The 27,308-nt window shown below is 39.0% G+C and overlaps 1 protein-coding gene across 6 annotated transcripts in view; it reads right to left on the minus strand.

Annotated features, from left to right (window-relative positions):
* Positions 1 to 25,881, minus strand: part of SLC16A12 (solute carrier family 16 member 12) — a 76,414-nt gene extending 50,533 nt beyond the window's left edge. For 2 of the 6 annotated variants that reach the window (XM_039335965.1, XM_039335962.1), the window contains exons 1-3: positions 25,741 to 25,873; positions 22,136 to 22,355; positions 7,309 to 7,378 (exon numbers count right to left, since the gene is read on the minus strand). The gene's annotated coding sequence lies outside the window, so the exon portion shown is untranslated. Of the gene's footprint in view, positions 1 to 7,308; positions 7,379 to 22,135; positions 22,356 to 25,740 lie in introns of all 6 variants that reach the window. The other 4 variants (XR_005555873.1, XM_039335966.1, XM_039335964.1 and 1 more) reach the window with 4 other exon arrangements.
* Positions 25,882 to 27,308: the final 1,427 nt, after the last annotated feature.

Genomic DNA, 27,308 nt, shown 5'->3' on the forward strand with positions numbered 1-27,308 from the left:
TTTTCATATATGGTAGAAATATAAAAGCTTTTTGGATTAAGATCTGGTGGAACATTCAACAAATTTTTAAGAGAAAGATAAAGTTTACCCCACAAATATTTTTATTGGGTGTTATTACAGATTGTGATGTTAAAGAAATTAATTTGATGTTGAATTTGATAATAGCTGCAAGGTTATTAGTAGGGCAATATTGGAAGAAGGATTGCTTGCCTACTATAGAAAAATGGACGATTAAAGTGTCAAATTTAGCAGAAATGGCTAAGATTTCTGCTTATTTGAAGGATCATTCACAAGAAAGATACATTTCGATCTGGAGAAGATAGATAAATTATATTCAGAATAAATATGGGACTAAAAAGTTTCATTTAGCTTACGAATGAATTTTAGAGTATTATTATGAATTTATTATTATTTTTAGTATTAGTATTGTTTAACTATTTAGGGATTGTATTGTTTAATAATTAGGATATTAATTTGTTTATGTTCTCATTATTATTATGTTCACTTTTAATTTGCTTATATTTATGTTAAAGGGGAGTTAAAGTGCATTATGGATTTGGTTATTTATATAGTTGGTAATGTTAGTTAGATTATGATTATCATATTTGTAACCCTGTATTCAGCTCTGGGAAGTGGGGGAGGGAGAGGGGGGGGTTGGGTGGGTTAATATTGTAATTTTTATAAAACTTTTTAATAATAATAAAAAAAGAAAACAGGATCAATGTCTTTTGAATGAATAGTTTTCAAAGCCACCTTCTGAAAAGTCATTTGTGGCCCTTGGATAGATAATGACTTTAAATTAATAATTCTTTCCTGTTTATAAAAACCAACTGAATAAACTTTTGAAAGTCTGCTCAAATGAGCATGACTATTTAGTCATACAACCACATTTATTGCATTGTCTATATTTCATTCTCCCATCTTTCTCTCTTCCTTTTATGTGACTTGACTGTGTAGACTTTTTCCTGTAAATTGAAATGATAAAAGCAACACATTCATTTTATCTGTCTGGAAAAGAAAAGGGCATTAACCTTCACGCCAATTGCATTGTTAATATAAGCTTTATACCTAATCAAATTGTCAAGAAGATACCCCAATACTACAGTGCTTCAATTTTAATAATAATTTATCCCTCTTTAATCTTCTTGAATATTTATATTAGATTTACAGATATAGTATTCTTAAAAGTTTTTGAATCATTCTGTTCTTCGTCTTTTCACTCCAAATTCCAATTCCTCATGCTTTTGACTAATAGTTACATCTGGAATTTTGAGAGTCTATATGTAAGATCAGAAGACATCACTAGAAGTACAGTTAGGCCTGTGGATAGATTTCTCACTCATTTCTGTAGTGGTTTCTCACTCATTTTTAGTTAAATGCTTCTTTAAAAAGAAAATAAAAATAGGATGATAAGGAAATTGAAGATAGTGTTTTAGAGCAGGGGTGTCAAACTGCTGGTCTGCAGGCCGGTTTCCTCATACCGAAGCCGCGCCCACCCCATTACCGGCAATGCAAAAAGAGTCGCGATACGTCGTGACACGTCACATGACGTGGCAAGTTTGACACCTGTGTTTTAGAGTATGTAGTTGGATTCCTGCAATTAGGTTGGGAAACTGGCAAATGTAGGATGGATTCATCACAAATCCAATATTAGAAATAGTGTAGCATGCCACAAGAAAAACAATGCAATTTTCCAGGAAACTCTGTTACTGAACTTAGACAAAGGAACAAAGGACATCAATGCCAGATTTCAATCTGAGCTGGTGGAAATGAAATTTTTATGAACTATATTCATCTTCAATAACTGCAAATACTGATGTTGTTGTTATTAACTCTGAGTTAGTCAGCTTACTAGTGCACACATGTCTACCTTGGCACCCATTAAGTGTTTTCTGAATGGCTATGACTCATAAGGCAAAGCTGATTATCCTTTCTGCATTTTATCCCCATTTGAGTTCAGTGTTTACAATGCACTCAACCATATAGGTCAGGAATTTAGTATTAGCTTTCATGCATCTGGAGAAATTAGTGTCATTCCATAGAATGCCATCATAAATGTATTAGTCTTATATTAATGCACTGCAATTACTGGGTTCTCTGGTCATTTGGAAGTCTCATTGCATTAAACCCAGTGAAAGGAGACATAACTTGATCATTTTTAAGTCAGATATTTCCCTTTGGTGTCAATTAACAAGATGAACGGTGCAAACATTGCGTTAATACAATTCTTGTTGTTTTAATAATTGACAATTTAGTATATATTTTTTCCAATATTCCTAAAAAATAATCATCATATTAATACATTTCTTTTCTTTCCATTCATTTGGATTGCCTTATCATCAATCCTGTTACAGTCCTTATTTTAGTTTATTTTTCCCACCAAATTCTGAGTATTTTTACTGGTAGCAATTAGTTAATTTACGCTGACAGACTTGATTCTATTTTTTCCATATAAGCCATCTCACATTTTTGTGTTTCTTAAGTATTAAATATAAAAGTAAAAAGAGAGAGGAAGAGAAAAATAAAAAAAATAAATAAAAAAATACAAAAGAATAGAAGAAAGCAGTTGTAACAGAACAAAGAAAATAACATAGTACTTAAAATATATATCTCTCCTAGCTTAGTAATATTTATTTTCTCGAATTTCTAATTCTTTTTAATCATAGTTAAAAATATATTTAATCTTTAAACATTCTATTCAATAAATCTAGTCATCTAATCCCTTAACTCTAATTCAAAGCATTACATACATACATACATACATACATACATACATACATACATATATACATACATGAATTCAGTCACGTTTAGGTATCTAAAACATTTCATCCCTCTTAGAGTGGTGTCTTTCAAATTTTTTCTATTTCTTTAACCATATTCAAACACATGTTTCTTTTTTAAGTATTCTGTCTGGTATGTCCCATCATCTTTTTTCTTAATCTCTTTTCTTTGCCCAGAATCTTTCTTGATCAATATACTTTGCTGGATCCAAAGGTTTTCCCATACGATCGTAGGTATTCCTGTAGATGTAGAAAGTAAATCAATATCTCTGTCTTGAGCACTTGCCCTCTTCTTTCCATTAAAATCCCTTCTCTTGCCTTCCAATTTGTTTTGTGATATTGAAGTGTAAGTTGTCTTTCCTTCCAGTTGAATTAAATCATATGCTTCTATTTTGTGAAAGTCCATCTTTAAGCCTTTTCCCTTTGATTTATATTCAATCATCTCTGCTATTTTCTCCTGAGGATTTTTTTGAAGTGAACTTAAATTGGAGATAAGTTGACTTATACTTTCAAAGTTGTTTTGTATTTCTTTGTGGTTTAAAATCATTGTCCTTTGAATGGATTGCAGCGTGTCTTGTAAAGCATCCATTGTTTCTGTAAATATCACTTTCTTTGAGCAGCTGTATTTACTAAAATTTTGAAAGCCACAAACAAAAGCTTTATAGCTCCTCATCCACCAGTCGGTGTCAGTGTTGGATCATTTTTCAGTTTTCTAGTCTTTTTTTTTCCTCCTTAAAGAGTTATATTTAGCCAAAGGGGGGGCGGGAGAATCCCTCCCTTTTTTCACTCTCGGAGGTATTTTTGCTTCTTGGGAGTTCTTTTTTTCAGGAAAATAAGTAGGATAGAGAAAATTAGTTCTTGTTGTTGTTGTTAATTGCGAAGTCGTGTCCGACCCATCGCGACCCCATGGACAACGTTCCTCCAGGTCTTCCTGTCCTCTACCATCTTCTGGAGTCCATTCAAATTCACACCTACTGCTTCAGTGACTCCATCCAGCCATCTCAATCTCTGTCGTCCCCTTCTTCTATTGCCCTCAATCTTTCCCAGCATTAGGCTCTTCTCCAGTGAATCCTTCCTTCTCATTAGGGGGCCAAAGTACTTGAGTTTCAACTTCAGGATCTGGCCTTCTAAAGAGCAGTCGGGGTTGATCTCTTCTAGGACTGACCGGTTTGAACGCCTTGCAGTCCAAGGGACTCGCAGGAGTCTTCTCCAGCACCATAGTTCAAAGGCCGCAATTCTTTGGCGCTCAGCCTTTCTTATGGTCCAACTTTCACAGCCATACATTGCAACTGGGAAAATCATGGCCTGGACTATACGCACTTTTGTTGGCAGGGTGATGTCTCTGCTTTTTAGAATGCTGTATAGATTTGCCATAGCTTTCCTCCCCAGGAGCAAGCGTCTTTTAATTTCTTGGCTGCAGTCCCCATCTGAGGTGATCTTTGAGCCCAGAAAAATAAAATCTGTCACTACCTCCATTTCTTCCCCATATATTTGCCAGGAATTGAGAGGGCTGGATGCCATGATTTTGGTTTTCTTAATGTTGAGTTTCAAGCTAACTTTTGCACTCTCCTTCTTCACCTGCATCAAGAGGCTCTTTAGTTCCTCTTCACTTTCTGCCATTAGAGTGGTATCATCTGCATATCTTAGGTTGTTGATATTTCTCCCGGCAATCTTAATTCCAACTTTTGATTCATTTAGCCCTGCCTTTCTCATGATGTGCTCTGCATATAAATTAAATAGGCAGGGCGACAGTATACAGCCTTGCCGGACTCCTTTTCCAATTTTGAACCAATCAGTGGTTCCGTGTCCAGTTCTCAATGTTGCTTCTTGACCCGCATATAGGTTTCTCAAGAGACAAATGAGATGGTCTGGTACTCCCATCTCTTTAAGAACTTGCCACAATTTGTTGTGATCCACACAATCAAAGGCTTTTGCATAGTCAATGAAGCAGAAGTAGATGTTTTTCTGGAACTCCCTAGCTTTCCCCATGATCCAGCGTATGTTGGCAATTTGATCTCTAGTTCCTCTGCCTCTTCGAAATCCTGCCTGTACTTCTGGTAGTTCTCGATCCACATACTGCTGGAGTCTAGCTTGTAGGATTTTAAGCATAACTTTACTAGCATGTGCAATGAGTGCAATGGTGCGATAGTTTGAACATTCTTTGGCATTGCCTTTCTTTGGAATTGGAATTAGTTCTTACTCAGCTTCAAACACACTGTTTACAATCAGTTTAGGCAGAGCTTCTTGACTTCTGTTTGCTTGCAGCTAGGGCTAGACAATGGAGTTAGCTAGCCTTTCTTCTGTTGGTTTCTGGGAGGCTTCTCCTGGACCAATCGGAGAGACCGCCATCTTTCCTAGGTCCCTGGAAGTACCTTCCTTCATTGCCACCTCTCCGGGGCAGCTTCTGGCCCATTTAGGGTCCCCAAACAAGAAGAAACTCAGCTGAAGAGCTCGGCATCCCGAGTCTCTCAGCCGATGACGCTGCTGGCCGGAACAGGAAGTTGCAACTGATTCATATTTATGATGGTCACAGTGTCCCAGGGTCATGTGAAGTGACCAAAATCTGCTGCAACCACCCAGCAGACGGGGGGAATAAAAACCAAACACCCCCCACCCCACCCCCACTGCCAATCCTCAACAGAAATGCTCACAACAATGAAAACCTTGGACAGGAGAAAGAGCGCCACCGGGAGGGCAGGCAGGTGTCTTGCTCAGCTGTGCCTTGGGGGGCACTTTTTTCAGTGCCATTGTAACTTCGAACAGTCACTAAGCGAACTGTTGTAAGTCGAGGACTATCACTTTTTTTCCTCTTTTTTTGGGACGGTCATCAAGTTTTTGACACCTTGCTAGGCGACTGGTGGCACTCGGATATTGCCATATCCTGAAAGTGGTACAATGGGTGAAAAGGTTGAAAAGCCCTACTCTAGACCATAAGAATTGTTATCATACCCAGAAATTATTTTTCACAGATACATTTCAGAATGTAAAAACAGATAAGCACAAACTTTCAGAAATTAGCAGCCCAGGTTTAGAAAGAACATCCACGTTAAGAGATCACTGCAAAACTCCAATCTAGGAATGACTTTATGAGTCTTCAGAAAGGTTTTGGGTCAAAAGCCAAAATTTCCTTATGACCTTCATTGATCTGATCTGATCTTAGAATACTGCCAGCTACTGAGGTCTCCCTTTCTTAGCTCCAATTGACAAGAGTAATGGAAAGATATTGTCAAAATTGTCATCCAAAATATCTGGAAAGCACCAATTGCTTATCAGCAACTCATTACCCAACATGCATCTGCATTTATTTTTTAAAAACAGTGTTTCTCAACCCCTGCAACTTTGCTGGCTGGGGAAGTCTGGGAGTTGAAGTCCATGCATCTTAAAGTTACTGAGGTTGAAAAACACAAGGAAAGCCAGTTCGGACTAAGTTTAATTGTTTTTAAGAATGAGAAAGCAGATTGGGAAGAAAGAAATATGGAAGGCAAGAGTCTTCAATCTTTTGTTTCCCTTGCTGTCATTCCCTTGTATACCTAAGATTTACAAAAGAGAGGAAAGCAAAGTCCGTTTTCAATTCCTCTTCAAATTGCTACTGTGGGATGCTCTCATCCGGATTGGAAAAGGGGATGGAGGGAAGTATGGGTTAATTATTCCATTCAAAGCCAGAATCCTGAAAGGGATGGGGTCATTTTTATGAGAATATAACTGATGGATTATAAAAATAAAAAGTAATTGTGTCCTAATATTCCCAAACTACAGATAATACTCTTCTTCAAACATCAACTCCCAGACCTCAAGGAACTTTATGTTGTTGGGACTTCTAGGCCAGTAACGGCGAACCTTTTAGAGACTGAGTGCCCAAATTGCAACCCAAAACCCACTTATGTATCATCAGATGCTGGGTGGGCGTGGCCTATTGAGTGGGTGTGGCCCATTAGGTAGGCGTGGCTTCAGTGGTAATGGCAGACAGTGTAGGACAGTGATGGTGAACCTTTTAGAGACCGAGTGCCCAAACTGCAACCCAAAACCTACTTATGCATCGTCATGTGCCAGATGGGTGTGGCCCATTGGGTGGGTGTGGCTACGGTGATAACAGCAGATTGGATGGGACTAAAAAGTTCAATCAATCAATTCCAACTTTGCAAGATCTTTTTTTTTCCCACGAGAACTTGAAATTGACTGATTAATTGAACCTTTTTTTTTTGTACACGGCGGCAGAGGCCTAAAGTGAAAAGGTTTCATAAAACCCAGCTGAAGGCATAGGACTGGGGCAATGGCGCGCGTGCCCACAGAGAGGGCTCTGAGTGCCACCTCTGGCACCCATGCCATAGGCACTAGACTCACAGAAAGCTGGAGGACCCCAGGCTTGAAAAGGCCAGCCTTAAATATAGTATTGATTGAGCTACACCTGTATATTGTGATGTATTTGTTGAATCTGCTATAAACCATACTACATTAATACTCAACTTCTAAGCAGTATTTCACATTACAACGTTTGTAAAAGAAAAAATAAAGCAAACATGTTTACCTCGAAGAATTGGAGGCTGCCAAGATAGTTCTTCATCCACAGAGCAAAGCAAAGAGATGGAAAGACACTTCTGTAAAGAAATAAATATAAGATTGTTCTTTTAAAAGAGGATTTATAAAGAAATGGACACCAAAGAATGCAGATTTGATTATGCAGTTAAGGTTCCCATCCTGATACACACGGTCAAGATGACTTTGGAAATGGATTATAAACTAACTTGCTAACCTATAAGTTTCTTTCCACGTTTACATATAATAACCACTTATCAAAGATCCACACCCAGTTCTTATAAAAATATGCCCTAAAAACAAAATAACATATTAGCAAGGTTTATTCCAAAATGCATTTAAGGTTTGAAACAAGGATCATCCTAGCAGCCTAGATGTTTTGTTTTGATTCACACATGACACTAAGGCAAGCTTTGTTGAAAAATGATAGTTGAATCATGGAATACATTATTAAGCCATAATTTAACAGCTGATTTAAATACTTTAAGAGGCTAAGCTGAAACTAATTCCTTTTCCCATACTAGGTCTTAGTGAAGTCTGAATCAAGGCTTTCTATGATCATGGTTAGTCAAAGTATTATACAATTGCTTCATATTAGATTCCAAATAAGTTGGAGCAAAGGAGATCAACACATGGTAGAAGAGAAAGAAGAAAGAAGACAAACCAAATAAAATACAGTATATTCCTGAGGCATCACATTCTCTGGATCTTTGAAAACATGTTTTGTTGGGGCAATGACAGGGCAAAATATACTTTGCCTAAGTATGCAAAATTATTGATCAATGTAAATTTTTTTTAATCAAGGGTTGTGCCAATTTCAGGATAAATGCATGAGAATTACCATTCAAGCTTCAGTCACACTGAGCCCTTCCCTGCAGGAAAGTTGATGTGCTTTCCACCCATCCTCAGTCTGACAAAAAACAATCCCAACATGAAATCTGTCTCAATCGCTAATCTCTAGTATGCCTCTATTTACTGCCAATTCCTTGACTTTCTTCCAAAATAATGGGATGAAATTTTACCCATCTTCAGGTGGCCCTATGTAATCTCAGTGCAACCAGTTCTCCCCAAAAGACCAGTTCTGCCTTACAATCCAGCAGGAAAAAAAGAACCAATTGATGATATGTCTTTACATTTTCCCATTCCTTTAACACAACTGTACAGTAATTTTATTTATTTAATTTGTATTCCTTTTTTATTACTTTTACAAATAACAAGGCAGTGAACATATCCAGTCCAACTTCCTCCTCCTATTTTCCCCACAAAAACAACCCTGTGAGGTGGTTGGGCTAAGAGAGAGCAACTGGCCCAAAGTCACCCAGTTTGCTATTATGGCTAAGGAGGGACCAGGACTCACTGTCTCCCACTTTCTAGCCTGGTGCCTTAACTAGTAGAGTGTAAAAAAAAATGCTCTTAATTAATTAATGCTCTTGTTGCACAAAAATCAAAGGTCTTGCTCACCATTTTATTTTTTATTTTTAAAGGTTTTGTCATTCATCTTAATATTCTTGGGTATATGCTGTTCCAATTCCTTTTTCTCTTGGGGGTAGGGCACCTTTTAGAGTATTCTTGCATAACTTCAGTGAATAATAATAATAATAATAATAATTATGAAGATGCACTGAAATTAGTATATCAGGAAGGCTTACTAACTACTGGAGAGACCAAACTGGCCTACAGGAAAGACCAAATGAAGAACAGAATAGAGGCATGGGAAGACAAAGCACTACATGGCCAATACATGAAAAAAATAGCTGGGAAAGCAGATAATAATAAAACCTGGCAATGGCTAAGAGCAGGAAAATTGAAGAAAGAGACCGAGGGACTAATTCTGGCTGCACAAGACCAAGCCTTAAGGACAAATGCATACAAAGTCAAAATTGAGAAGACAGCAACAGACAGTAAGTGCCGCCTATGCAAAGAAGCTGAAGAAACAGTGGACCACTTGGTAAGCTGTTGCAAGAAGATTGCACAGACTGATTACAAGCAGCGGCATGACAAAGTAGCAACAATGGTGCATTGGAAGATCTGCAAAAAATATCATTTGCCTGTAAGCAAAAACTGGTGGGATCATAAAATAGAGAAAGTCATAGAAAATGATAAAATTAAACTGCTCTGGGACTTCAGAATTCAAACAGACAAGCACCTGCAACATAACACCCCAGACTTAACAATTGTCGATAAGAAAGACAAAAAAGTCTGGATAGTGGACGTGGCAGTGCCTGGAGACAGCAGAATAGAAGAGAAAGAACTGGAGAAGATAACAAAATACAAAGACCTACAAATAGAAATAGAAAGACTGTGGCAAAAGCAAGCAAGGGTAGTACCAATAGTCATAGGCTCCTTGGGTGCAATCCCAAAACAACTGGAGCACCACTTGAACACCATTGGCATTGACAAATTCGCTATTAGTCAATTGCAAAAGGCGGCCTTATTAGGAACTGCTTCCATCCTGCGACGATACCTGTAATACCATCAAACATCCACATCTGCCTATCCCAGGTCCTGGGTAAGGACTCGATAGGTAGACAAAATGCCAAATCCAGTCTGAACATCTGGCTGACTGTGCGATGATCCAATAATAATAATAAATTGGAAGGGACCTTGGAGGTCATCTAGTCCAACCCCCTGCTCGGGCAGGAAACCCTACACCATTTTGGACAAATGGCTGTCCAGTCTTCTTAAAAACTTCCAGTGTTGGAGCATTTACTGCTTCTGGAGGCAAGCTGTTCCACTGATTAATTGTTCTAACTGTCAGGAAGTTTCTCCTTAGTTCTAGGTTGCTTCTCTCCTTGATTAGTTTCCACCCGTTGCTTCTTGTCCTGCCTTCAGGTGCTTTGGAGAATAGCTTAATTCCCTCTTCTTTATGGCAGCCCCTGAGATATTGGAATACTGCTATCATGTCCCCCCTTGTCCTTCTCTTCGTTAAACTAGACATACCCAATTCTAGCAACCGTTCCTTATATGTTTTAGCCTCCAGTCCCCTAATCATCTTTGTTGCTCTTCTCTGTACTCTTTCTAGAGTCTCAACATCTTTTTTACATCGTGGTGACCAAAACTGGATGCAGTATTCCAAGTGTGGCCTTACCAAGGCATTGAAGAGTGGTATTAATACTTCACGTGATCTTGATTCTATCCCTCTGTTAATGCAGCCTAGCACTGTGTTGGCCTTTTTGGCAGCTGCAGCACACTGCTGGCTCATATTTAAGTGATTGTCTACTAGGACTCCGAGGTCCCTCTCACAGTTACTACTATTGAGCATGGTGCAACCTATGCTGTACTTGTGCATTTGGTTTTTCTTGCCTAAATGTAGAACCTTGCTTTTTTCACCATTGAATTTCATTTTGTTAGTTATATAATGGTTAGCACATTATCAAAAATCAGTGTTTGCGTTCCCTTTTTAATGATTTAGTCTGCTTTTTAAAGTGTTTGAAAATCAAAGATAGGGATGAGCAGTGGCCCTGTTCCTTTTTATTGGCCTTTTTAAAATCAGGATTTCCATTTTTTGAAAACAGTGGTCTTGCTTCTGTGCATCTGACTTTGCTGGCTAACCATTCTAACATGCTATGAATTGCATGGCACTACATTCCAGCTGAGTTTCTAAGGCGGTACCTTTGAGTGATTTTCAAGGATTCTGAAAAAACTTGACCCTGCTTTTTTAACTTTCTTTTTACCAATCCTTTTGGAAAGATCATAATCTCTGAAGTCCAATGTGGACTGTTTATTATTGTTAATCACCTATTTCCCTTATTATTTCAATAATTCCAGTGCTATATAGGCAATCACTGGAAATCAAGTGAGAGGCTGAGTTTAATTGATTCTACTCAGGGTAAACAATTGATCCATCATGTTAATGCTAGAGGCAAAATAAGCATGCGGGAAAGAAAAGCATGAAATTGTGACCCTCCAGCTGTTTCTGGCTAGAATTCCCAGCAACCACAGCCAGTATGCTAATAGTGACAAAGCTAGAAGTTTTAGTTGAGCAACATCCTAAGGACCACAGGTTGCCCAACAGATATTTTCTTATCTTCCACAAAGTGGCAAAGGTCAATACATTGGCCTAGTTCATATGTAACTCTAACTCTAAACTCTAGTTTAACAGCGTTTGCAGGAGACATGCTTGTATGCTCCAACCTCTCTTTTCTTTCAGAGTATCTACAAAAGACTTTTGCTACCCTATTCAATGAACCATGGTTTCTCTAAGAACAATATCAACTGTGGTTTTGTAAAATAAGCAAAGGAACAACAGCCATCATTTGAAATTGGTTTGTTGCTCTCATCAGATTTGGGATTGGTAGACACATTGCATTCAGGCCTAGTGTATTTTCCTGACTTAATAGAATCCATGATTTATTTCTATGTGCTATGTGAAGTCACTCGAGCATAACCTAGTTATTTTAAGATGTTTTAAAACTGACCTAGGTTGGTGTGCGAGCCCAAACCTTGTTGAGCAAGAAAGAGAACCAAATACTTCCAGTCCAAAGTTCATTCTGATTCATTCCAACAGCATTAAGCCAGAGTTCAACATTAAGTGTTAAAATTGTTCTCAGTCATTTCTTCCTTTTTTAGAAGGCAGAACAGAGAAGAACAAAAGAATGATGAAGTCTCCTTGTTTTCCTTCTGTTTTCACTTACCAGTCTGAATTGTCAACAGTGTTCTTTTGGTGGTATGTCAACTTAACTGCCAACAGTTGACAATAATAAACTTGAAATAGAGGCAAACAAGGGTGTGCTATACTGCTTCAGGATTCCTGGCACATTTTTATCTGAGTCATCAGCTAATTGTACATCATGATTTCCATGTAACCTGAAACAGGCTCAAAAAAATATTAAGCCATCAATTATATACATCAGCACAACTTTTTCCTATGAATGCTGGGAACTGGAATCTTTTTTATTACTAATCTCTAGCTGCTTCATACCCATCTGCAATGCTGAGAAGCAAAGAAAGGTAGAAAAAACTGTCCCAGGCCAGTATAAAGCTCACAGCCCTCACACAGGTAGTCCTCGATTTATGACACTGTTGCTAAGTGAGACATTTGTTAAGTGAGTTTTGCCCCATTTTATGTCCTTTCTTGCCATGGTTGTTAAGTGAATCACTGTAGTTATCAAGTCATTAAGTTATTAACATGGTTGCTAAGTGAATCTGTCTTCCCCATTGACTTTGCTTGTCAGAAGGTTGCAAAAAGAGATCATATGACCCCGGGACACTGCAATCCTCGGCTGTGATAAATAGCCAGCTTCTGGTGCAACTCATCAAGATAGGCGAGTAGTCTGGCTGACCTTCTTTACTCCTGCCTTTTCTCTGCCATACATGTTCTTGGATCAGGTGCACAAGGCACTTCCTCTTTCTTTTCATTGGTCATCTGCCACTGCAAGCTTTCTCCAGTTGGAGCCTCAGTCACATCCCTTCCAGCTGGTCATTCAGAGCCATCAATCAATTCAATTCCTGATGTGCCAGGAATTGGCTCATCCTCCACTGAGCTGACATCTGAAGAGGTATCTGGGGAATCGTTCGAGGGAGACACCACACCTTGCTATGTGTATGAATGACACACCTATAAGAAATCCTCTCATTGAAAATTGGACTAAATGAGGCGGTGGATATATTAGTTTTGTTTTTCCTATTTGGCAAAAAAGGTAAACATTTTTTAAAATTAGGGGGGAAAAGGTCAAACGAGATTTGTACAATTGATATATGATCATGTGCCATAAAGTTGCTGTTGAATCTTAACAATCACATAGATTTTCTCCATGATAATCTGACCCTAACTTGGTCCTTCAGGTCTTCCAATGGTACAATTGTTGCATTATAATCCACCTTGCTGCTAGTTATCCTCTTCTTTTTCTTTCCACCTTTCCCAGCAATAGAGCTATAGAACTAAGTCTTGGCACAATGTGTCTGAAACATGATACTTTGAGCCTGGTCCTTTGGGCCTGGAGTGAGAACTCTGGGTTGATTTATTCAATGATCCATTTGTTTGTTTGTTTCACTGTCCTCAATATTCTTAGGAGTCTTCTCCAATCCCAGAGTTTAAAGCTGTCAATATTCTTTCTACCATTTTTTTTAAGTCCAACTTTCTCTTTCCTAAAGTGTCACAGGAAATAACACCATAGGTAGAGACATATCACAGCATCTGAATATTTTTTCCAAGGTTTTCATAATTACTAGAGCTAATCTGTGGCGAATTCATTGACTACTTCTTCCTTTACTGTTGATGGTAGATCCTAAAAGGCAAAAGCTATGTACCACTTCAATATAATAATTAGCACAGTTATTGATTTTTAATATCAAAAAACCACCAAAATAAAATACAACTAGTATTCAAATTACCCAACCCATTATCTTCTAAAATCACAGCTAAATATTCAAGTTCAGAAATCAGTGACTTCTGAAACATACTACAAATGCATCAAACAATAAATCAAATATGAAATTGAATAGAAGTGGAAGTTGCTAGCATTACAGGTAGTCTTTGACTTACAACCATTCATTCATTCATTTGAAATTACCATAGTACTGAAAAAAGTGACTTGTGACCAGTTTTGCAAAGAAATTGACATCTTACATGCTAGCCGTCTTCAGCCAGGCTATCTGGGATGCTAAGAATGATACCCTCATCTGGAAAGTATCACTCTGGCAAAGAAGACTGTCCCTGAAATTAGTCCCATTGAACTCAGGAGAGCTTGCCCAGAACAGACAAAATAGTATTTATTGTGGTATTTTTATGGATGATTATTTTGGGTTTCCTTTTTCAGCCTGTCATGCTGTTTCTTAATACTCTTTTTTAAAAAAGTTCATTATCTTCAAGTATAATTTAGAACCAGTAACTGCAGTTTTTAAGTAGAGACTTAACTGTATATTTTTATTAATTCAATGATTCTTAACCTGTGGTCCGTGGATCCCTGGGAGGCTGTGATGTCATTATAGGGGGTCCGTGAAGGCTTGAAGAAATATTATGATTTAAATCTTGAGTTAAGTCTTGGGGGTCTGTGGCCATAGTCTATGGCCACAAAAGGTATTTAAAGAGGGTCCATAGAAAAGAAAAGGTTGAGAACCACTGTATTAATTGACATGTGCCATCAAGTCAGTATTGACTTTTAGCAAACACATATTTTTCTCCATGAAAAATATGTCATTTACCTTTTAATTGTCATTTGCCATTTAATCCACCCATCATGCCACTAAAAAAGTAAAGCTGAAATATTGATAAAGTGCCTTACTGAATGCACACAGCTTATGTGCTCATAATGCAGTTCTCAGGAAAATATTACTAGTATTTTATTTTTTTAAAATAGTCAGTTTAACTGCTTCATATTGTTGAACACTAAAAGTGGCAAATAAAAAAATGAATGATGTTCAGAAAACACAATATATGTTAAACTTTCAAGTAATTTGTGTTATATTAAAACACAAATAAGTTAGGAGTTTGGAGGAGGAGAAAGATATCTAACATGAAAGAAACAGACTAATGTTAGTAAGCCTTCAAAATCTTGTCTGCTATATAATTGTCACTATCTGCAATAATCCCACTTTGATGCAATTATTCAAAGGTTTTCTAAACATGTCAGCCCTTTTCTGATATGATGGAGAGCAACAAGCATTTGACCATGGCTTTTTTCATAAAGACAGGATGAGACAGATCACTCAAATTGTCCTGCAATGATAATGAATTCTTAAGGTATTCAACTATCAAATTTGGATGAAAACAAGGAGGACAATGCAAATATTGGAAAGTTACTATTTCTAATTTCAAGAATTCCAAAAACCACGTTTGGATAATGGCTTCACTGTCATTGCCAATGGTGAAAATCAAAGCTTTAAGTTCTTTTAAGCTCACTATCAAGACAGATGTCAAGGTAGAGGAGGAACAAGAAGCTAGCTTTATGTTGAAGGAACAGTGATTGGGTACACATATGATGCTAAGAAATGAAATGGTTTATTTGGTTCTGACAAACCCAACAGACAATAGTTAAAACAAGCTATAGCTCTGAATGATATGCAATCACAGCCAGACTTCATTCTCCTTAATATGCAGCCAGGTGGAAAGCTCTGAAAAACTTACATTTGTTTCCTATCTTACGACATTTTGGTTGGTCTTAATAATTCATTGTGTATTTTGAAGTGTTTTTATAGATTATATCTGTTTTTGTATTCTTATTTCAAAATTATCAGAAATATCCTACGCATATCAATAATTGATGTTTACAAGCAGACATTAAGCCTGTCAGGTTCTACGCTCATCTTGGAAGGTGCTTTATCACCATCTCAGAACAACTGCTATAATTCCGTGTCAGAAGCACCAAAGCACTTCCGTGGTGAAAGAATCAACTAGTGAAATCTCTGTTTGTCTGGAGGACACCAAGTTGGGGGCTCCTTTTGTGTCCCCATTAAGCTGCCCACTGAAATTGTACCCATTTATCTACTCATGGTTGCCTACTTTGAACTGTTAGGTTGGCAGGAGCTGGAGCAAGTGACAAGAGCTCACCCCATCACACAGCAGCAACTGGTCTTGAACACAAATCTGCCAATCATCAGCCCAGCATCCTAACCATGTTCTAATTTGAACAATTGCTAAACCACAATAGTTTCATAAATTTTCAGCACTGCTGTCATCATACGTCAGAGGCAGTAGCATGACCTGTGTGGAATTTTAAAGGATACTACAATACAGTTCTTTTACTCTTCAAAGCTATATTCCCACAAATAGAAAAAATATTGAATCAGACAAGTTTGTGTAATTTTCTTGGCACCAACGTGGAAGCTATTGGCCTTGATTTTTTCAGGTTGTTTTGATGACTTTCCATCTAATGTCTATTCCTATTATTTCCAGTTTCCCATGCAAAGTAATAATTAAAAAAACAACCCTGCTTAGCTTTCAAGATTAGCCAAAATTAGTTAATGCTGCTATCTTGATGGGCTCAAATGTAACACACAAGAAATTGTGCAGTGGTTAGACTATCAGATCTAGGCTGCAGAAACCAGAAAGCCATTAAATGGCAGGAAATAATGTTAACTCCATGACATCTGGTTGTTGATGGGACTTTTGTAGCCCCATTCCAGATGGGTCACATGACATCAATGTAATATTTAATAACTATGTTTTACACGTGAAGGACACAATATTGCTCAGCATGAAGAACTTATGGAGAAATGATATATGTGTCAGTTTTCATAAGTAATTTAGAATCTTTAAAAAAAGAATTGTAGTAAGGTAGTGGAAAAGATAAATTCCTGCGGTAGCTGAAACCTTGTTAAGGATATGTATTTAGATATTCCAAAATTTTGGATGGCTAACAATCAAGACCAGGATTACCCCCAAACCAAAAAAATAATAAACCCACCATGATATAAACCAAACGGAAACATCAAAATAATAAACTGAAAATATAAAGTCATGCACTTATCAGATTCCAACCCTCACTAGCAACAGGTAGAACAGCTAGGTATTAACAGATCTGGTGAAACCCAGGAGAGAAAGAACACTAGCACTGATGATGTTACCTTCTTTGGTAATAACACATCTGCAAGAAATGAATGAAGCTCAGAGAGCATCAAGGACCCCTCAGAGTAAGACAAGACTGGATCTCAATAGGGAGATAATTCTGTGAGTATGTGCAGATCAAAATAGGAGATGGTCCTTGAGATACACTCTGAAACTCAGGAGCATTTTATTGATTCTCAAATGCATTACTTAGCCATACTGGGATTAAGGCATAGTGTGGTTTGTTGACATGGGGTATGCATACCCCAAATCAGCTATTGTGGGGGGTTTAAATAAATTATAGTTAATAAGCATCACTTTGTATTATATGAATGAGTTTCATGTGTGTTTTATGAATGCAGCCTCAAGCTACAACTACATACAGTATGCTGTAGGTTTAAGGAGCCAACAAGTATGATCCACACACAAGATAAAAAGCTTTGGGGAGCTCAAACGTTTGCAGAAAAGTAAAAACAGGCCCCTGAAAGAAATGATGGAATATGATCACGGGTTGAAGAAAGCTGTCTGATAGTTTGGGGAAATTAATCCAATGCCAAAAGAAGGATGGAACGGCTGGAGACCTGAACCAGGAGCATCCCACTATATTACAGCTATGATCCTTATTGTTTCATTTCAATTTCATTTGATAAGCTCCAATTAGGATGTTATTCAGCCATCAAAAGAATGATAGTGATTTCCCAGACAATATTCCTGTCTCACTCCTCTGCTTCTAGTAGGATCTTTCCATCTGAGACTCTAGTCCAGTGGTTCTCAACCTTTTTAATGCCGCAACCCCCAACCGGTCGTAAGTCGAGGACTACCCAACCGGTCGTAAGTCAAGGACTTTCCCTGCCCGGCAGCGCCACACATGTGTGGTGCCGCCCCCTGCGCCAGCCAAGGTGTAGCTGGCAAGCGGCAGAGACGGCTCAGGCCGACCACCGGCTGGGCCACTAGCTGGCCCAGCCCAAGGGAGGTAAGGCACCCGCCGGGCCCCACGTGCGCCAGCAACCCTCCCTGCGCCCGCTGGCCTCCCACCCCCCACCCCTGGCCCTCTTTTACTTACATTTTTAATAATTGCTCAGCAGGGAGGGGTGGAAACTTCCAGACAGCTCGCCTTCGCTGCAGACAACTTGCAGCATCATTTGCAGAATGGGACTTTTGGCGGGCTCAGCAGGGCAGAGACAGCCTGGACAATTCCTATTGGCTTTTGAAAGCCAATAGAATTAGACTCTATTCAAGAGAGTCTATAGAATAAAAGGGAGTAGTACAGCTAAGGAAAAGGGGAAAAAATGGCAGACTGCGTTGTTTGGCGACCCCCGTGAAATGGTCGTTTGACCCCAAATGGGGTCGCGACCTACAGGTTGAGAAACGCTGCTCTAGTCTATGTTGCATAGAGTTCCCTAAGACCTTTCTCTTTCTAAAGAAAAAAGAACCACATCATTTTTAAATTCAAGCTTTAGAGGAGCAGGAAGAAGAATATATGGCAGGGAAAAGAATATTGTGAAGATGCTGAGGATGCGTGGGGCTGTTCTCTGACCCTCAAGAGCAAGCAGGGACATTCCAGAAAAGTTACAAGCAAGTCAATATTAACCAGAATGGATGTGTTAAGATATTTAAAATTTAATAGCTGGAGCAGTGAAGGATTGGACAATGAGTAAAAACACACAGTTATAGCTAATTGGTTGAAGAGAGCTAGCCATCGCATGAGGGAATCTGAGCTGTGATTGGTTGCCATGAGAGTAAAGGGGAGTTTCCTTGTTTCCCGCCTTTTTCCTCTGGGTGCCCTGGGTGCTCTCTGTGAAAAGCAAGTTCAGCTAGAATGTTTTCCCAGAATTTCATTTCATTTATTTGAATGTGTGTCCACTAGCTGATAGGCCCTCTGCCTCTGACATATTTGTACCTATGCAAAACAACATATATTAAACTAAGGTCTTGTGAGCTTTGGGTAGCAAATCTTACCCATACAGGTCTATGACTATGTCTCCTTCATAGTATTTTACAAGAGATTTCTTTTAATAGTTACACTTAAATGCCTTATTTTATTCCCTTGTAACAGACTTTACACCTTTTAGGGAGAAAAGCTTAAAATAAGTTTTACATGTATCTTTTTATTGCCTTTTTTTAAAAAAAGTTTATTTTTAAATTGTCCTTTTGTTCCAGCTCTTCGATCACAGCTTTTTTGTCAAAGGAGCAGAACTTGGCACGACAGAGTTCATTCTCCTTGTTAATAAACATCCTTTTTATTATCATCATTCTCAGTTTACTGGCAAGTAAGTGTTTAAGATATGGACTCTCTATCTGTCCCACATGTTGGGGTTAAGGGGATGGTGACATATAAAAACATATAAAGACATTTCCAGAGCCCCCAAGCAGAGAGATGGACCAATCCAAGAGGATTTCTGTGACCAGAAGATTGAAACTCTATCCCTTCCCATTCACATATGAGCTTTGCCTTTATTACTACAGCCCCATTTCCCATATGGAAAAAGATATGGGTAATTCTTCATGAAGATGGGTATGAAGATGAAGATGAAAAAATCATTTTATATGCACCATAATAGTCAACAACCAATACTGAGTTCATGTTTACCTTTGCCATCTACTGTATTCATTTGTGTTATCTTCTCATGAGATTTCAACGTTTGGTCTGAAACCTCTGTCCTTGATGACTTTATTAAACATAGCCCTAAATTCCCCTCGTCTTCTCCTAGCCTGGAGCCTTCTAGATATGTTTAGACTACACCTCTAAAAATTTCCAGCTGGACGACATCAGGCTTAAGGAAGGTTAAGTTACTTTAGTACAGTTTTAGCACAACCTTGTAGGAAATCAGAACAAGAAGAAGAATGGCATGTATCCCTTACAGTTTGCTAAATTTTTGGACAAACTACACTGAAAATTCAAACAAGGATAATAATAATAATAATTAAATAAAAGCTTGCCTCAAAGTTCATTGAGATACCATCAGTAAACTGGATGGCACAAACAAAGCCTAAGGATGCTAAACTGTAATGAACTATAATACCGGAATCACTCAGTACATACACATACCTACACACATACACACACACAAAACACAAAGTTTCCATAGTGCAGAAGTTGAAGCAGGACATAAATGAACGTTGCTGCTTCCTAATCTGTTTCCAGAAACTAATCAAGGCAGGGTGTTTGGAAGACACTCAGCAGTGAAACAAAAATTGAGGCAGTCATTTAAGGTCAATGCAGTTAGCTTTGTTCCATTATTCGTTTAATAAAACAAAGAAATAACTCCCTGGATCCTTTCCATTACCTCATGACTACAACAATTTGCAATCATAATATTAAAAAAAAAACTTGCAGTTGAAACCTGCTTTCTCTTTAGCATTCCCATATACTTTCATGTATAGAGGAGGCCAGAAAAATAAGCAGCAAGGACAGGAGTTTCCTATTCATTAACTTTAAAAAAGATGATTCACACTATTTATGACATGTACAAATAGAAAGTTCTTCAGTTTTTGTGCAATTGCCAATTGGAAAATTGCATAAGAGTTTTGACTTTAACAGTAGGCATCATATTTCCAAAAGTGGGAAAGGTCCAAATAAATGTATTAGCAAGCTTTAGGACAGTCACAACCTAATGCTACCCTATATCTCATGAAACCCAATTTATAGTTCTGTAAAGTCCTAGATAGATATTTCAAACTTGAGCCATTCTGTACCAAATTCCTCTAAATAAATTCTGGGACCCAACCACTCCTTAGAGGGAAAACAAACCACCCCTGAAAGGACAGGATTGCTTGGTGATGCAAGGAGAATTATCACCAAAAGAATATAGCTTTTTTTTTTTAATTAAGCTGTGGAACTGAGAAAGAATTACAAGATATGTTGGCCAGACTGCATTTGGAGCATCAATACTGAAAGTGTTTGTAAATCCTTTTTCTGTACACTTATATATAGAAATGACCACCTTTTATTGTAGGTGATCTTACATCATATTTTCATACAGCATATTTTGAAACAAGTGAGGGAATAAACACAGCCCATTTGTGACTTACGAAAACAATTGTTTTCAGAACTGCATAGTCATATTTCTTTTATTCCAGAAATGAAAAAAAAATCACAGTTGATTTCCAGGAGTATTTCCAAAATATGGGAGTTGGGGAGAATCAATTAAAAAATGTTTTTCAAAGCCTCATATTGTTGTCTTATCATACATGGGTATGTGAGTGTATTATATATTTAAAAATACACACCTTTTACAGAGGTATGGCTAAGCATTTAGAACACACCAGTCTCTAAATAACAACAGTGAATCATCAGTTGTTATTAATTTTGCAAAATACGTTATTGTAAAATAATTATGGATGCAAATATTGTAAAACAGGGACTTCAGAAAATAAATTTCAAAGAATGGACGTGCAGTTTATAATCAATGGTTTATTTATAATGAAGGCAAATGACTTTTAGAGCAGCTCTTTAATCTTGCCAGGCTTCATTAATTCCATTGTTTCAGTAATTTGCCAATATTAAAGGAAGTGTTCCTTCACTGACTCTGCAGGGAAGAAATATTGTACTGAACTAGTAGCAAAAGGTGATCCATGCCAGTTTGCTTGTTATTCCAATCAAATCATTACAGTAAACATCTTTGTGCCAGCAAAGTCACTCAAGTGCTCTCATGAAAATTTTAGAATAATTCTACTTGTGTTTCTTTCTGAGCAATTAAGAACCTTAAAAATGTAACAAGTACAATTTAGTCTCATTTTCTATGGTTATACAAACTTTTTAATACCCCTCACTATCAAAAAGCTGTCCAGAGCATGTATAAAGAAACCCAAACTGTTGCTTTCCCAGAAAAAAAATCAAGTCTTGCAGTTGTGTTGATTAAACACATATAAAATACAGGAAAAGGTCAGCCCTAAGCCTTTCAAAATCAAACACAAAATCCCTGAGTGGTGTCTCTTTTGTGTGTGAGCCAAACAAATGCAGTTGTGTAGGCAAGCTGACTTAAAGGAAGGTACGTTCTGTACCTCTGTTTGTGAAATTATACTGATAAGATGGGAACATAGTATGAAGAGCACAACAGCCTCTGAAAGGTCAGTTATTAATTTGTCCATCTTGAGGACAACCTCCAGCACTAGAACATCTGCAAAGAAAAGGTTTCCCATCACCAGTTTCAGAATGCTCTTAACTGCAGCAGCTTTTCTGCATAAAAAAATATGTAACAGATTGCTCAGCTATTTTCTGCCCAATACGCCTCCTCAACAATAGCAAAGGAAGCCTCTTACTTTGACAAATGAGTTAAGGAAGAAGGTTGATACTCCCCAGCTTTTCATGCAGACCTCTGCATGTTGTACCTACCAATGTTCCTTTTTTGGCCAAACTACAGACAGGAATTGAAATGCCATCCTTCTTCGCTTGCGTATGATCCTCCTACAGGCCAGTTCTGACTTTCCTCTGTGTGGAACAACATTCAGAAAACCATTTCTCCTTCTCCATGCTTTTCTTCAAACAAAAGTGGCCCTGCCTTCCGTCCATCCTGCTGGTTCTCTCTTTGAAGTTTGCTCAGACAGCAAGAATGCTTGAAGGGGAAGGAAAGGGTGGTCAGCAGGGAGTGGGAGTGAGGCACAAATTCTTGACTATAAACAAAGAAGGCTACTATCATATTGCATCCTCAACACAGGGTAGCTGCCTGATATTCTTCATACACACACACACATACACACACACACACACTCACACACAAATAAATTTTACAATTGTAATAAATCAGCCCAAAACTAGGGCTGCCGATCTGAACTCAAGCAAGGCGATCTGGCAAATGTTTCCTGGGGAATAAACCATATTAAGTCCTTACTTGAAGGAGATCCAGGAATGCATATTTGCTTAAAGCAGATTAGTAAGTCTAGTAAAGTTTGAAAATTTGTAGAACCAGTCTGGACATAGGTCCTCCTGGAGAAAATCTACATGGTCACCAAGAGTTGATACTAACTTGATGACACATAATCAGTTCACCCTTTTGCACTGCAGAACATTCCCTAGTTCAGGGCAGTAACTCCTATCATTAGTTCACAATAAAATATTGCTTAAAGGTCCCAAGCACCGAGAGTCTGTGATACTGTTGAAGGTTCCGTTTGAACAAATGGCTTTACCAGCTATGTCTTTACCAATGTTTCTCAACCTCAGCAATTTTAAGAAGTTGGACTTCAACTCCCAGAATCCCTCAGCATGAATTCCCAGTAGTCCTACCAGTGGGTAGATCATATATATCAGTTGAGGAGATTTTGAACAGAAGTTTTGCTTGCTTCCAATTTCCAAGGTTCAATCTTTCCTCCATATGGAAAAGTCCATCCACCTTACAACATTCTTTAATCACCTCAGTTTATGAGTGAAAGGATAATGCAAGTAAGTCAAGAAGAACTAATGAGTTGTTTTGGGGTTTTTTTTTGAAGATACATTTCAGCACTACCCGTATGTCTTAATGTCTACAGAAGCTTTCCTTAACCTGGTGTCTTCTAAATATGTTGAGAGTTTGCCTGATTGTGGCTTTGGAGGGGCTAGAACAACAACATGCAACCACATACCATATATTACTAATTATTATTGAAGTTCCATACCATTTAAACCCATTAAAACTGAGCCGGTTCAGTTTGGAGGTTAAGGCACCCAGCTAGAAAGTAGGAGATTGTGAGTTCTAGTAGTGCCTTAGCCATGAAAGCCAGCTGTGTGTCTTTGGGTTATTCACTCATTCTCAACCCAACCCACCTCATAGGGTTGTTGTCAGGAAAACAGAAGGAGGAAGGGTGTGTTGCATATGTTTGATGCCTTGAGTTATTTGTAGCATTAATAAAGACAAGATACAAACAAAATAAATTTAGAATTCAAGCGTTATCTTTTCCTGTTGGGTCAAGCATAAAAGCAGGATATGTAAAGCACAATGAAAAAAATCAAAGCTCATTCTCCAGATTAATCCATACAGGTTGAGCTCACACACAGTGGTAAACCGTAATGTAATCAATAAGTCATAGATTATATAAGACAAGCAAATCACACCATTATGCCTTAGAGGAATGTTTTGTAACAGTAGGGATAAATCTGGTCACTTAAATATCTTTTACATTATTCATACCTCTATTGTAATATTTGAGACACATACTGTAGTTGATTCAGATATCATGTTATCTTAAGTATATTTGAGGAGGAAGCAAGGAAACATTACCTCCAGACTTTATTCATTCTTAATTCTAAATGATTTATTGCTGGTTAAAGTGATGACAACTACTCTTATTGCTGCAGTCCTATAAATACAGACACTGAAGACTGTTAAGACTTTTTTTCTTAACATTTAATAGCAATCACATATTAGGTAACTTAGCACCCTATACTTGGCCTAACAAAACACAATTACCATGTCCCTAAAATTAACTATGATGGCAGGATTCATTTTAGAATATGCTAAAATAATGACAGTTCCCATAACATGCCAAACCAAACCATGAAGACCCATTTTACAGTCTCTAGGGCAGCAGTTCTCAACCTATGGGTCAGGACCCCATTTGGGGTCGAATGACCATTTCACGGGGGTCACAAACAACGCAATCCGCCATTTTTTCCCCCTTTTCCTTAGCTGTGCTACTCCCTTTTATTCTATTGGCTTTTGAAAGCCAATAGAATAGACTCTCTTGAATAGAGTCTAATTCTATTGGCTTTCAAAAGCCAATAGGAATTGTCCAGGCTGTCTCTGCCCTGCTGAGCCCGCCAAAAGTCCCATTCTGCAAACGATGCTGCAAGTTGTCTGCAGCGAAGGCGAGCTGTCTGGAAGTTTCCACCCCTCCCTGCTGAGCAACTATTAAAAATGTAAGTAAAAGAGGGCCAGGGGTGGGAGGTGGGAGGCCGATGGGCACAGGGAGGGTTGCTGGCGCGCATGGGGCCCGACAGGTGCCTTACCTCCCTTGGGCTGGGCCAGCTGGTGGCCCAGCCGGTGGTCGGCCTGCGCCGTCTCTGCCACTTGCCAGCTACACCTCGGCCAGCGCAGGGGGCGGCACCACACATGAGCGGAGCTCCCGGACAGGGAAAGTCCTTGACTTACGACCGGTTGGGTAGTCCTCAACTTATGACCGGTTAGGTAGTCCTCGACTTACGACAGGTTGGGGTCGCGGCATTAAAAAGGTTGAGAACCACTGCTCTAGGGTGTTGTACTAGTCAATACCAGTGGCAGTGGACCTTTTGAAAAATAAAGAGGAAGCTAAACCGGGTAGGAATCTGTAATCTCCTACCTGATCAACTACAAACCCTCAACCTACCTGACCAGCAGCTGGGAGATATAATTCAGCAACACTGGATGGAGTCTCTTTACCAACTGTCTCAGAAAGCGAGGGAGAGCACTTGTTGGTTCCAGATTTAGTGAAGGGCTACTACAGCAGGGTGGATTCTGGTGTTCATCTGGATTGCCGCAGATACGATTTGGTAACTTTAACCAGAATCCTTGGTTGTAGATTTCATACAGACAGCAACTCACTCCATCCAGTAGAATACAACCCCCTCCTCATAAGCAAACTAGTTCATAAATTACTCATAAACTATCATCCTGAATTCCCTCCTGCAAAAACTGGGTGGAACACAAGCAGAGGAAAAGTTTTCACTTCTTCCTCTACTACAACAAGCCATTTTCATTCGTCTACTTCCCTCACAACTTAAATAAACCCCAGTTGTACACATTCCCACTACTCTCTCAACATAAATTATTTTGCCTGGCTCCTTCAAAGCGAAAAAGTTACCAAGAACTTCAGCGTGCTGGGGCCATCAACCCCGTCCCCTAGCATGGCATGTCCTTTCATCGTCACGACCACCTGTTAGAGATGCTGCACCTGTTGCCTTTCTGCCTGATCCTAAAGAGGAAGAAACCCCACTAGCAACCCTTCCCGCGCCTTTTACTAAGCGCCCCATCGGCGTTATTTTCGCCCTACCTCGGAGGTGCATCCGGAGCCGTCCAGCCTTCGGCGGCGCCGCGCAGCCGTCTCTGCGCTGGGAAGGGAGGGGAGACGGCAGGCTCAAGAAGACTCCACCTTGGAGGCGCCTACAAAGCAGCTGGGGTCGCGGGATCAAAGCAACAGTGCGAAGGGCTGCCCCTTCCTTCCTTCCCTCCCTCCCTCCCTGCTTCTGTCCGCTAGGCTTATTCGGTGGCAGGGATTTCCAGAATAGCAGGGATGGGAATCCGGACGGGATGGGGGGGGACCTAATTGCGAAAAGGGCATTTAGGGAGCGAGAGGCTCCGAAGAGGGAGGGGAGCCCTAGGCTCCGGTGGACTCATTTGGTAGTCCCCCTTCTGAGTTCATAACTGCAGCCTGAACCCCCCCCCCAACTAATCGTAAAGGCTTTTGCACCGCCTTGGGGGGGGGGCGTTGCTAACCGCTCGGGCATTTATGTTCCCGGAGGTCAGGCTGATCGCTGCGCGGGCGTGCTGGGAAGGAAGTTTGATAGTAGAACGATCCTCCTCGACTTACAACAGTTCATTTAGTGACCACTTGAAAGTTACAAAATTGCTGAAAAAAATGACTTATGACCGGTTTTCACACTTATGACGATGTTGCAGCATCCCTATGGTCGCCTGATCAAAACTTGTATGCTTGGCAAGTGATTCACATTTACGATGGTTGCAGTGTCCTGGGATCATGTGATTGATTTTCTGACAAGCAAAGTCAATGGGGGAAGCCAGATTCACTTAATAACCATGTTACTAACTTAACAACCGCAGCATGGCAAGAAAGGTCACAAAGTGGGCAAAGTTAACTTAATGACTATCTCACTTAGCAACATATGTTTTGGGCTCAGTTGTGGTCTTAAGTCGAGAGCTACCTGTACAAAGCTGTGCAGATTAAAAAGCAGGAAGACGGTGTCTCTGAGCATACTTATTTTTGCTTCAGCGTTTTTAAATGCAGTGTGTTGACCCAGGAGATAAAATAATTTCAGTTGCTCAAGGTAGACGCTTTGTTTTCCTGAAGGTAAGTGGGAGGGTGAAAGGAGCAGCTGAAAGATCACTAAATTCTTACTACTGGTACAGGTAGTCCTCAACTTACAACTGTTTGTTTAGTGACTGTTCAAAGTTACAAAAACACTGAAAAAGGTGAGCTAACAATTGCAATGATTCACTTAACTATGGCAAAAAGAAAATCATAAAATGCGGCAAAATTCACTTAACAATTGTCTTGCTTAGCAACATAAATTTTGGGCTCAATTGTAAATTGAGGACTACCTGTACTCAGATAGACTGCTCCTGCTTGGAATATTTGACTGTCCTAATAAAATAACACTGCAATCAGTATTCATGGTGGCCTTATTCTCACCACAAAAACTCAATTAGGCTAACCATGGCCCAAATTAAGAACTGAAATTTATGCGGAATTGAATTCTAGGGTTTAAATATCTGCAGCACAACTACGCAAAATCTGTGGGACAAAATCTAGACTAATAGCAGATTAATACTATCTACTGTGCCTGTCCTTTGTTGTTCTCCCCTCACTAAAATACAGTTTAC

Source organism: Crotalus tigris, unplaced genomic scaffold (genome assembly GCF_016545835.1).
Source record: "Crotalus tigris isolate CLP2741 ecotype Arizona unplaced genomic scaffold, ASM1654583v1 scf7180000017663.5292952, whole genome shotgun sequence".
Lineage (NCBI taxonomy): Eukaryota > Metazoa > Chordata > Lepidosauria > Squamata > Viperidae > Crotalus > Crotalus tigris.